The sequence below is a fragment of the Coptis chinensis genome, chromosome 4 (genome assembly GCF_015680905.1).
Source record: "Coptis chinensis isolate HL-2020 chromosome 4, ASM1568090v1, whole genome shotgun sequence".
NCBI classification, from domain to species: domain Eukaryota; kingdom Viridiplantae; phylum Streptophyta; class Magnoliopsida; order Ranunculales; family Ranunculaceae; genus Coptis; species Coptis chinensis.
The window spans coordinates 72,454,108-72,462,486 of NC_141459.1; the positions used below are offsets into that span (position 1 = coordinate 72,454,108).

Here is an 8,379-nt window from a genome sequence, read left to right on the forward strand (position 1 = left end):
TTGTTGAAGGGCAACAAAGGAATCTTGGAGCGTCTTCATTTGATCTGCTAATGCTTGTAGTTGTGCTTCCATTGTGGTTTTCTGACCAGCTTCGTGGGCTTGAGAAAAGTAGTATGGTTGGTTTTCTCAAGGAAATGAACCAGCAGACGGTGCCAATGTAGAGGATAGTATTTTGAAGTCAACGACCTGATGTTCTGTTTGATAGGGAATGGTTGCACTCTTACTTAGGACAAATGTTGCCTACGTATCAAATTTCTTGGGGTAAACTTGAATCAAGCCTTACGTAGTTCATCTCTCTCTACTTATAGATGTTTGAGCTGATTTTCCTTATTTGCTCCAGACCGTTGTCAAGTGTAGATCAATATTTTGTGTTATCTTGATGATTCGACATTACTCCTGATGTTACAAAGTAACTGTTTCCTTGATTGGTGTGTTAACTGAGCTCCAGGATTGCGCTAGATCATTTGCTTCCATATATAGCTGTAACTGGTGTTTGGGACGGCCTGGGTTTGGGTTGTCGGTACTATACGTTCTGATTACTTGGTGCAAACTGGTGAAGTACGACCTGGTGTGTGGACACGTGTGTTGTAGTGTAGAATGGAAGGTACTTACACATCTTCTTTAATTAGTTCAAGTTTTTGTGAGTAGAAGAGCTGATAGGTATCCATAACTGGTGTGTAATACAATAACAATTCATATCAGTTTATTAATTGAGGATAAGTAGATAACAGTCAGTTTGTCGGTTTTAATTTCCTTTATATTCTTCAAGTTTTTTCAATTTCAGTGTATATACATATTATATGTCTGAGTCTAAATTTGTAATTATAAGTTATGTGATTTGTACTCCATCAAAAGTGCTTATTAGATTTGGAATGATGTGAGTTCATTTTCATTAGTGATAAATAAGTCCATAACTTTGTCATCTAAATCCTCGGGGCAAGTTGCTACTGCTATTTTCATTGATACTATATGATATTTTTACTATATAGAAAAATCTGGAGTTGATGAACAGTGTTTGCACATATGTCATAGGGGCAAGATTGTAATTTTGCAGTTTTTTTAGAGGCAAAATGGTAATTGTGCTCTTTTAAATATATATATATATACGGTTAGGCTAGGATGACATACTTAGCGTGACATACTTAGAGTGACATACTACTGTTCACGTCCTTAAAGCTCAGCCCACGAACCAACAAAACACAAAACAGAATTTTTGTTTACAAACCTTCGTCAAACAGTTCAAACTCCAAACTCCAAATTCAAACCGAAACCAAACTCCAAAAACTCCACACTCTAAACTCCAAATTGATCACCCCACTCCCGGTATCCCACTCCGACATCTCCCGTCATCGCAAGCTTGAAGAGGACAGGTTAGTTACTTCCCTTGTTTTGGTATTTTTCGAGTTTTGATATAGTAATGGCTATTGTATCAATGTTCACGACATTTGATGATGTAGAGTGTGGACTACGTTGAACAATACCGTATATCAGTGTATGGACTAAAGCTGCTAGAATTTTTCATGCAAAGGTGAAAATTTGCATGAGTTTGGAGATTTTTTGAACAATACCCAAATTGAAAATCAGCTGCTAGAACGCTTTCAATGGGGTAAAAATTTTGATGATTGAGTTTTCAATGGGGTACAATCCCACGTCATCGTATATGAAGCAGCTTTCAATGGGGTAAAAATTTGGAGTTTGGAGTTTGAACTGTTTGACGAATAAACATCCATATCATTTTGAGGTTGAAAATGGTAAGTCTCTTTTTGACTGTAGATCTATCTTGTTTCATTTGTTTTATAACGTTATTGTTTGTTATTTTACTGTTTTAGCCTTTCAAGCGATATGTTAAGATAGGGAGAGTTGCTCTTGTCAACTACGGGAAAGATTATGGTCGCCCTCGTTGTCATCGTTGACGTTATTGATCGAATCGGGTATGTTTTTGAGTAAATTCATTTCAAGTAACATATATTGCCGACTCACGAAATGTATGTATCTTTTATAAGTTTGATGAGAGTTTAGGAGTTGAATGTAAAATTATTATTAAATTGTTTGCTATGGTATCTAAATAGTGATGTCTATCCACCGGTAGATTTTCACCGGGTTTTAACCATTCTACATAATGAAGATTACTCTTCTTTTTCCCCGATAAAAGTTATGAAGATTACTGCTCATGTTCTCGTTTGAGTTTTGTTTTCCTATCTCACCGGGTCCGACTTTCTTAATAATGTAATAATCTGGCGCAGCTCTTGTCGATGCTCCCCGATATGGTGAGGAGCCAAATGAATTTCAAGAGACTCTCGTTAACGTGATATCAAGATTGACATTGGTAGAGTACCAAAAAGAAGTCTCTCGATTGAGGCCATGGAGGCCGGAGGTGAGCGGTCATATCCTTGTTTTTTCCCCCGTAGGTTTAGTGTTCGTGGTCCAATTTTATTGAAAATAGTTTTATCATGTGTTGCTAGATGTCAAGAACAAGTGGGAGAAGAGCTCCCCAAGCGGGAAGCTAATTGTGCGTAAGAGAAGAGCCTCTCTGAATGATTTTGATAGGTTCAAGCTCATGGTCGCTAAAATCAAGGTTTGTTAATGTGTCCCCGAGCAAAATTTTGATCTTCATCAATGTTTTAGGCCTTAGCTTTCTTAGTCGCTTCAAGCCTAGGGATGTTTTTTTGGCTTATTTTGTTATGTCTTAAGGAAGTTTTATCAACAGGCTTAAATTGTACTCTTTGAAACTTTGATAATAGGATATTTTCGTATTCTTGGGGAGATTTGTCCATTTGCAGAAAAGCCGGAGCGGTCGGTGAGAACTTGCTAATTAAGTTGAAGAAGCAGACCGCTTGAGATTGAGTAGTGGAAACATCAGTTTTGTTTGTGCGGAGGATCGTCATTTTTATTTTGTTGACCTTATCTGTTACTTGTTTAGAGCCCTAGAGGTTTTAAAAGGTTTGAACTTATGTTACTTTGGATTCTGATTCTATCAAAAACTGAAGAATAGTTCTATGAGATGTTGTGTTGTGCCTGTTATTCACCAACTTTCAATGTGGATATATTCTCTTGCTTGGATCAACTGAGCCTGATATACAGGGCAAATACCTGACTAATTGGATTTATGTATAGTAGGGGAATAGAATGAATGATCAAAACCACTCAATTAGTTGCTATAAATGCAATTTAAAATCCATTAGTACCGACCAACAAAACTCAAGGAGAGAATCATAAAACCTTAAAATTAACAGATAAGACTCTAATCACCAAGCTTATAATTCTGTCTATTTCCTACTCTTAAGAAAATGAAACCAAGTGCAACAAAAACAAGAGCCAGAATCACATCTTGATCATCCACTTTACTTCTTCTTTCCACCCTTGGCAGCATCCCCAGCCTTGGTCTGCAAAACAGGAAAAGATGACGTAAGAATTATGCTAGAGGTGAAACACGGAGTCCTGTACAACCACATATTTGAAATTACAGTAGTTACCTTTTTAACTCCATGGATCTTCTTAGCCCTGTTCTTCCTCTCCTTCAATTGTTTTCTCGACTTCTCCACCTTGATATCTAACCCATTCTGTGAAACAAAAATATGTGAGGGCCTAAGTCAATAACTTGAACAGATTTCCAACTTTTCTGCATACAACAAGTGAGCCTCCCACACTCCCACGTTTCATCTAGTTCAAACTCAATTACAAACCATAAATAAAATGAGGTTTTTAAAATACATAACCCAAGAATGCTGATCATTCCCGGATCAAAACAACAACAAAGGTGATTCATACAATAGGAATGTGTACACAAAGATATAAACATAGATAACATATTGGCACAATTCTACACAAACATTGAGGCTCCCAAATAGTTGTGCTTTGAAAAAAAAAAATGACCAAGTACAATGACAAAGTTATGCGTTTGAACAAAGACCATCTATGAAGTTTATAATCTACATGTCTAATCATTCAAATGGAATATCTCCATTTCCTTAGATTTCCTTATTATTCGATTCCAATAACATCAATGAAGTTCAACTTCCAAATTAACAAAAAGCACAACAAAAATACAGACTTCTCAATAAGTTTCATATAATTAAACAACAAACTACACTATAACAGCTCAAAAAAAAAAAAAAAATTCAGGAAGCATAGAATGTCTTACTTCAACAATTCAACCCATGTTCCACTACTCCTTCCAAGGACGAAATCTCCTTCCCAGCTGACCCTGCATCCTTAATCGGCGTCTTGAAATACAAATCAACAATGTAGTTCGAATTATCCGTAGCAAGCATTTAGAAAGCTCCAAACTCCAAATTTTTACCCCATTGAAAGCTGCTTCATATACGATGACGTGGGATTGTACCCCATTGAAAACTCAATCATCAAAATTTTTACCCCATTGAAAGCGTTCTAGCAGCTGATTTTCAATTTGGGTATTGTTCAAAAAATCTCCAAACTCATGCAAAATTTCACCTTTGCATGAAAAATTCTAGCAGCTTTAGTCCATACACTGATATACGGTATTGTTCAACTACAGTCCACACTCTACATCATCAAATGTCGTGAACATTGATACAATAGCCATTACTATATCAAAACTCGAAAAATACCAAAACAAGGGAAGTAACTAACCTGTCCTCTTCAAGTTTGCGATGACGGGAGATGCCGGAGTGGGGTGATCAATTTGGAGTTTAGAGTGTGGAGTTTTTGGAGTTTGGTTTCGGTTTGAATTTGGAGTTTGGAGTTTGAACTGTTTGACGAAGGTTTGTAAACAAAAATTCTGTTTTGTGTTTTGTTGGTTCGTGGGCTGGGCTTTAAGGACATGAACAGTAGTATGTCACTCTAAGTATGTCACCCTAAGTATGTCATCCTAGCCTAACCGATATATATATATATATATATATTTAAAAGAGCACAATTACCATTTTGCCTCTAAAATTCAATCTACAAAAATTCAACTCATTTGATATCCTCTAACTTAGATAAAATTGTTTTCCACTTTTGAAAAAATATATAAAGGTCCAGAAATGTCTAGTTTTTGCAATAATCTTTTGCCAATGTTAAAAATTGTCAAACGGGTTGAATTTTTGTAGAGATGTTCTTTATGGTTAGTATATCATATGCACAAAAGATTAGATTTTAAATCATTTTGTAGGTGAAGTTATGGGTGTTTTAGATTTGGTACTTATTTAAGGTCCTTTTAGGAGCCGGGCTGTGGGATAGAGGCACAGTCACTGTAGCCACATTCTAGGCACAGTCGATCTAATCCACCGATCTGTTTCCAATAAACGAAATTTCAGCCCTCGGATATTTTTAGAGTTCTGAAAATCAAAATAACTCAATATAAAAGTCGATAATCTTGCGGAGGGTTTTTTCTCTCCTTCTCTCTCCCCAATTTGCTCCAAATGCACAAACCAACACCTCCAACACAAAATCAAACAAAGATTCGACCGCATGTGTACTTCTCCGTCTCGCATCCTCCAACAAACTTGTCAAATAGAAAAAGAATTGAAAACCCTCACTCTCTCTCCTCGTCTCCTTTAACAGGTATGAAGAAGTAGAAACACAACAAATGAGTTTAAAGGGTTCGATAAAGGTGATTTCTCAGGGAGTAAGAAAAGGAAGAAGTGATTGATGGATTGTGTTCATCTTCTAAAGGATGTTAATTGTGTAGTAAGTGAGAGCTCGAGAGGTACCAATTTACTTTTTATTGTTTTATGACCTACCAAGTCTCTTGGTCTAGTAGTTGTCTATATCTTGATGCAAGAGGGTTATTTCCTAATTTTTGACTTCCAAATAAATGAAACAGATTGATCAGGACTTCTTTTACCAATATTATCATCTTGGGTTGCAATTTTTTTTTTTTCCTTCCTAGTATGTAGATATTTATCTTTTTCTTCCGCTTGCAGTGATGAGTTTCTAGAGAAGGAACATGCTGGTTCACCATCCGTTTGGATGGATTCCTGGATAGCCATGAAAGCTGTAATAAGATTATTGTCTTGCAAGGCATTGTTGGGTCACTACCGTGGACTGCCATGTTGTTCTTTATAATGCGGTTCAAACTAATTGGTGAGCATAGATGTAAATTCAAATAAGTAGGGTCTTTACAATTTGGTTTGAACTAATAGTTTGTACCGTTAATCCAGCCTGATAAAATATTACGTTTTACTAATTGCAAGCTTTAACAATAACAATGTGGCTGGCCTCCTCTGCTTGTTCGCAATTGGATGTGCTATGGGATCTTTTCTTGGTGGAGTAATAGCAGATAAGATGTCTCGCATTTATCCACACTCAGGTCGCATCATGTGTGCCCAATTTAGTACCTTCATGGGCATACCATTTTCATGGTTCCTTCTGATTGTTATTCCACAGACAATAAATAAATAGCTGGTTCACCGTTGCCACAACCCTCTTCTTCATGGGACTTATGATTAGTTGGTGTGCCACTTGTGCAAATAATCCAATCTTCGCTGAGGTGGTTCCTACTAAGCATCGGACGATGATATATGCATTTGATCGTGCCTTCGAAGGATCCTTCTCATCATTTGCAGCCCCCATAGTTGGGATTCTTTCAGAGAAGATTTATGGGTATGATCCAAAGTTTGTGAATCCACTGTTTGGGTCCAAACAGGAGGCTTTTGCACTTTCAAGAGGTCTTTTCTCTGTGATGGCCCTGCCATTTGGCTTGTGCAACCTGTTTTATAGCCCATTGTATCTTACATATAAACGAGACCATGAGAGTGCTCGACTGGCAAGTTTTGAAAGAGCAAGAGAGTATTCATGATAACGAGGTGATTCTTTCTTTCCACCGGAAAAGCCTTTTTGTAGACGAGTTGTTAATGGCAGAATTTTATGTTCAAGTTTCTTTTCTTCTTCGCTTTTTTTTTCTGCTTAAGAGTTTGCTTTACCTCGCTCTCGGGTAATTGTTGTAAAGGTGTTTAGCAAACCAATCGATGGATTTTTTTAGTTTTTGTAACTTGTGACTTGTGAGGCGAGTTGTAAATTGAAATATAATAAACCTGACTTAATGACTAGCATCCTTGTTGTTGATTAAAGATAATCCGTCATCTTTATATTATGGGATCAAAAGAATTTATGTTAGGTCCTTGGTTGCTTTCGGGATCGGGCAAAAGTCTTATATTAGAGCTATGGTTACACATTTTGTGTCTTTAGTTGCGATGGATGATATGCATCCTAGCTTATTTGCTTGTTCGCTTATTGCTAGATGCAAGTTCTTGATTGCTTGTTCGCCAACTATGCAAGAATATTGGAAAAGAATATTGTGTCCTAATACACAATTATTGCCTCCCTTCCGTGTCTTTGCTATTTATACCTACTCCCAATCTGAGACAAAAACATAAAATCAGGTTTTACGACGTATTTCTCTTTGGAATGTGCTTTGCCATAACGCTTTTACAACATGCACACCAAAGCTGAATTTTATGGTCATTGTGAATTTGTCACCCACTTTGTTCCATGACTTCGAAAATAGGATTTTAGATTGACTTGCGGGCTCAAAAAGTACAATTTCAAAATGCAGCAAATAGTTTTGATCTTGTTGTATGAGAATGGACTAAAAGATTGAAATGATGCAATAACGTTATGTCATTCTCTGAACGGATCCTTGTTTGACATAAGAACAGTCTTTCCAACCAACATCACAAATAAGTTTGAAGTTACACTAGTATACATACACATCTTTCTCCTATAAATTTTTCTGAAGAAATTCACAGGGCCATGAATGCAAAAAGAAACCCAAAAGTTGACCTTTAACCATTTTTACAGCATTTAGACCTTGAAACACAGGAAAATGGGAACTGACTATTGCTAAACACGTGCACCGGATTAAGCGTGTCTATCCTACATACCCACCACTCATTGCCCTTCTAACATTTGGGTTGTCCCTCAAGACTGTAGTTGCATCATGATTAAGAGGATCCTCATAATTGGGTTCTTGCGCAAATACAGAAATGACTGAGGTCAGATAGCACCAGCAACCTGCACTACTACATAAAGGTCGATAGAACACATTTTTAAACTGTGGTCAATTGTAATAGAGCACCCTTTTTAATCAAATTTTGGACTGGTTCTACCATGGTGTGGTCTTTTCCATAAGGCATAAGAAGTTAAGAACACGTTTTAGTACCTAAGAATTGTGCTCTATTAAGACTATAGAACTCGATTTTGCAGGAAAACAGAGCCACACAACACATGCCGATTTAATCATAAAAAAATATTGATAGATATAGAAGCAGATCTTACAAAGAGGAAAATCATAAAAAATGAATACGAAAACATGATCCCTATTTGACTTTTGACTCCTTATATTTTTCCACATATACTAGCATATTAAGGAATCGAGACTAAACTTACCATGTGATCCTACAGGTTTGGGTGTCT

The 8,379-nt window shown here is 36.7% G+C and overlaps 2 long non-coding RNA genes across 2 annotated transcripts; one reads left to right on the forward strand and one right to left on the reverse strand.

Moving 5' to 3' along the window:
• Positions 1–1,096: 1,096 nt before the first annotated feature.
• On the forward strand, positions 1,097–1,924 carry LOC147504698 (uncharacterized). Its single transcript, XR_015220438.1, has 3 exons — positions 1,097–1,370; positions 1,529–1,751; positions 1,830–1,924. It is a non-coding gene; the product is annotated as an uncharacterized LOC147504698 (long non-coding RNA).
• Positions 1,925–3,131: 1,207 nt separating this feature from the next.
• Positions 3,132–4,873, reverse strand: LOC147504699 (uncharacterized). The gene is made up of 3 exons (XR_015220439.1): positions 4,142–4,873; positions 3,474–3,560; positions 3,132–3,383 (listed from the first exon to the last, which is right to left on the reverse strand). It is a non-coding gene; the product is annotated as an uncharacterized LOC147504699 (long non-coding RNA).
• Between the last annotated feature and the right edge of the window lie 3,506 nt (positions 4,874–8,379).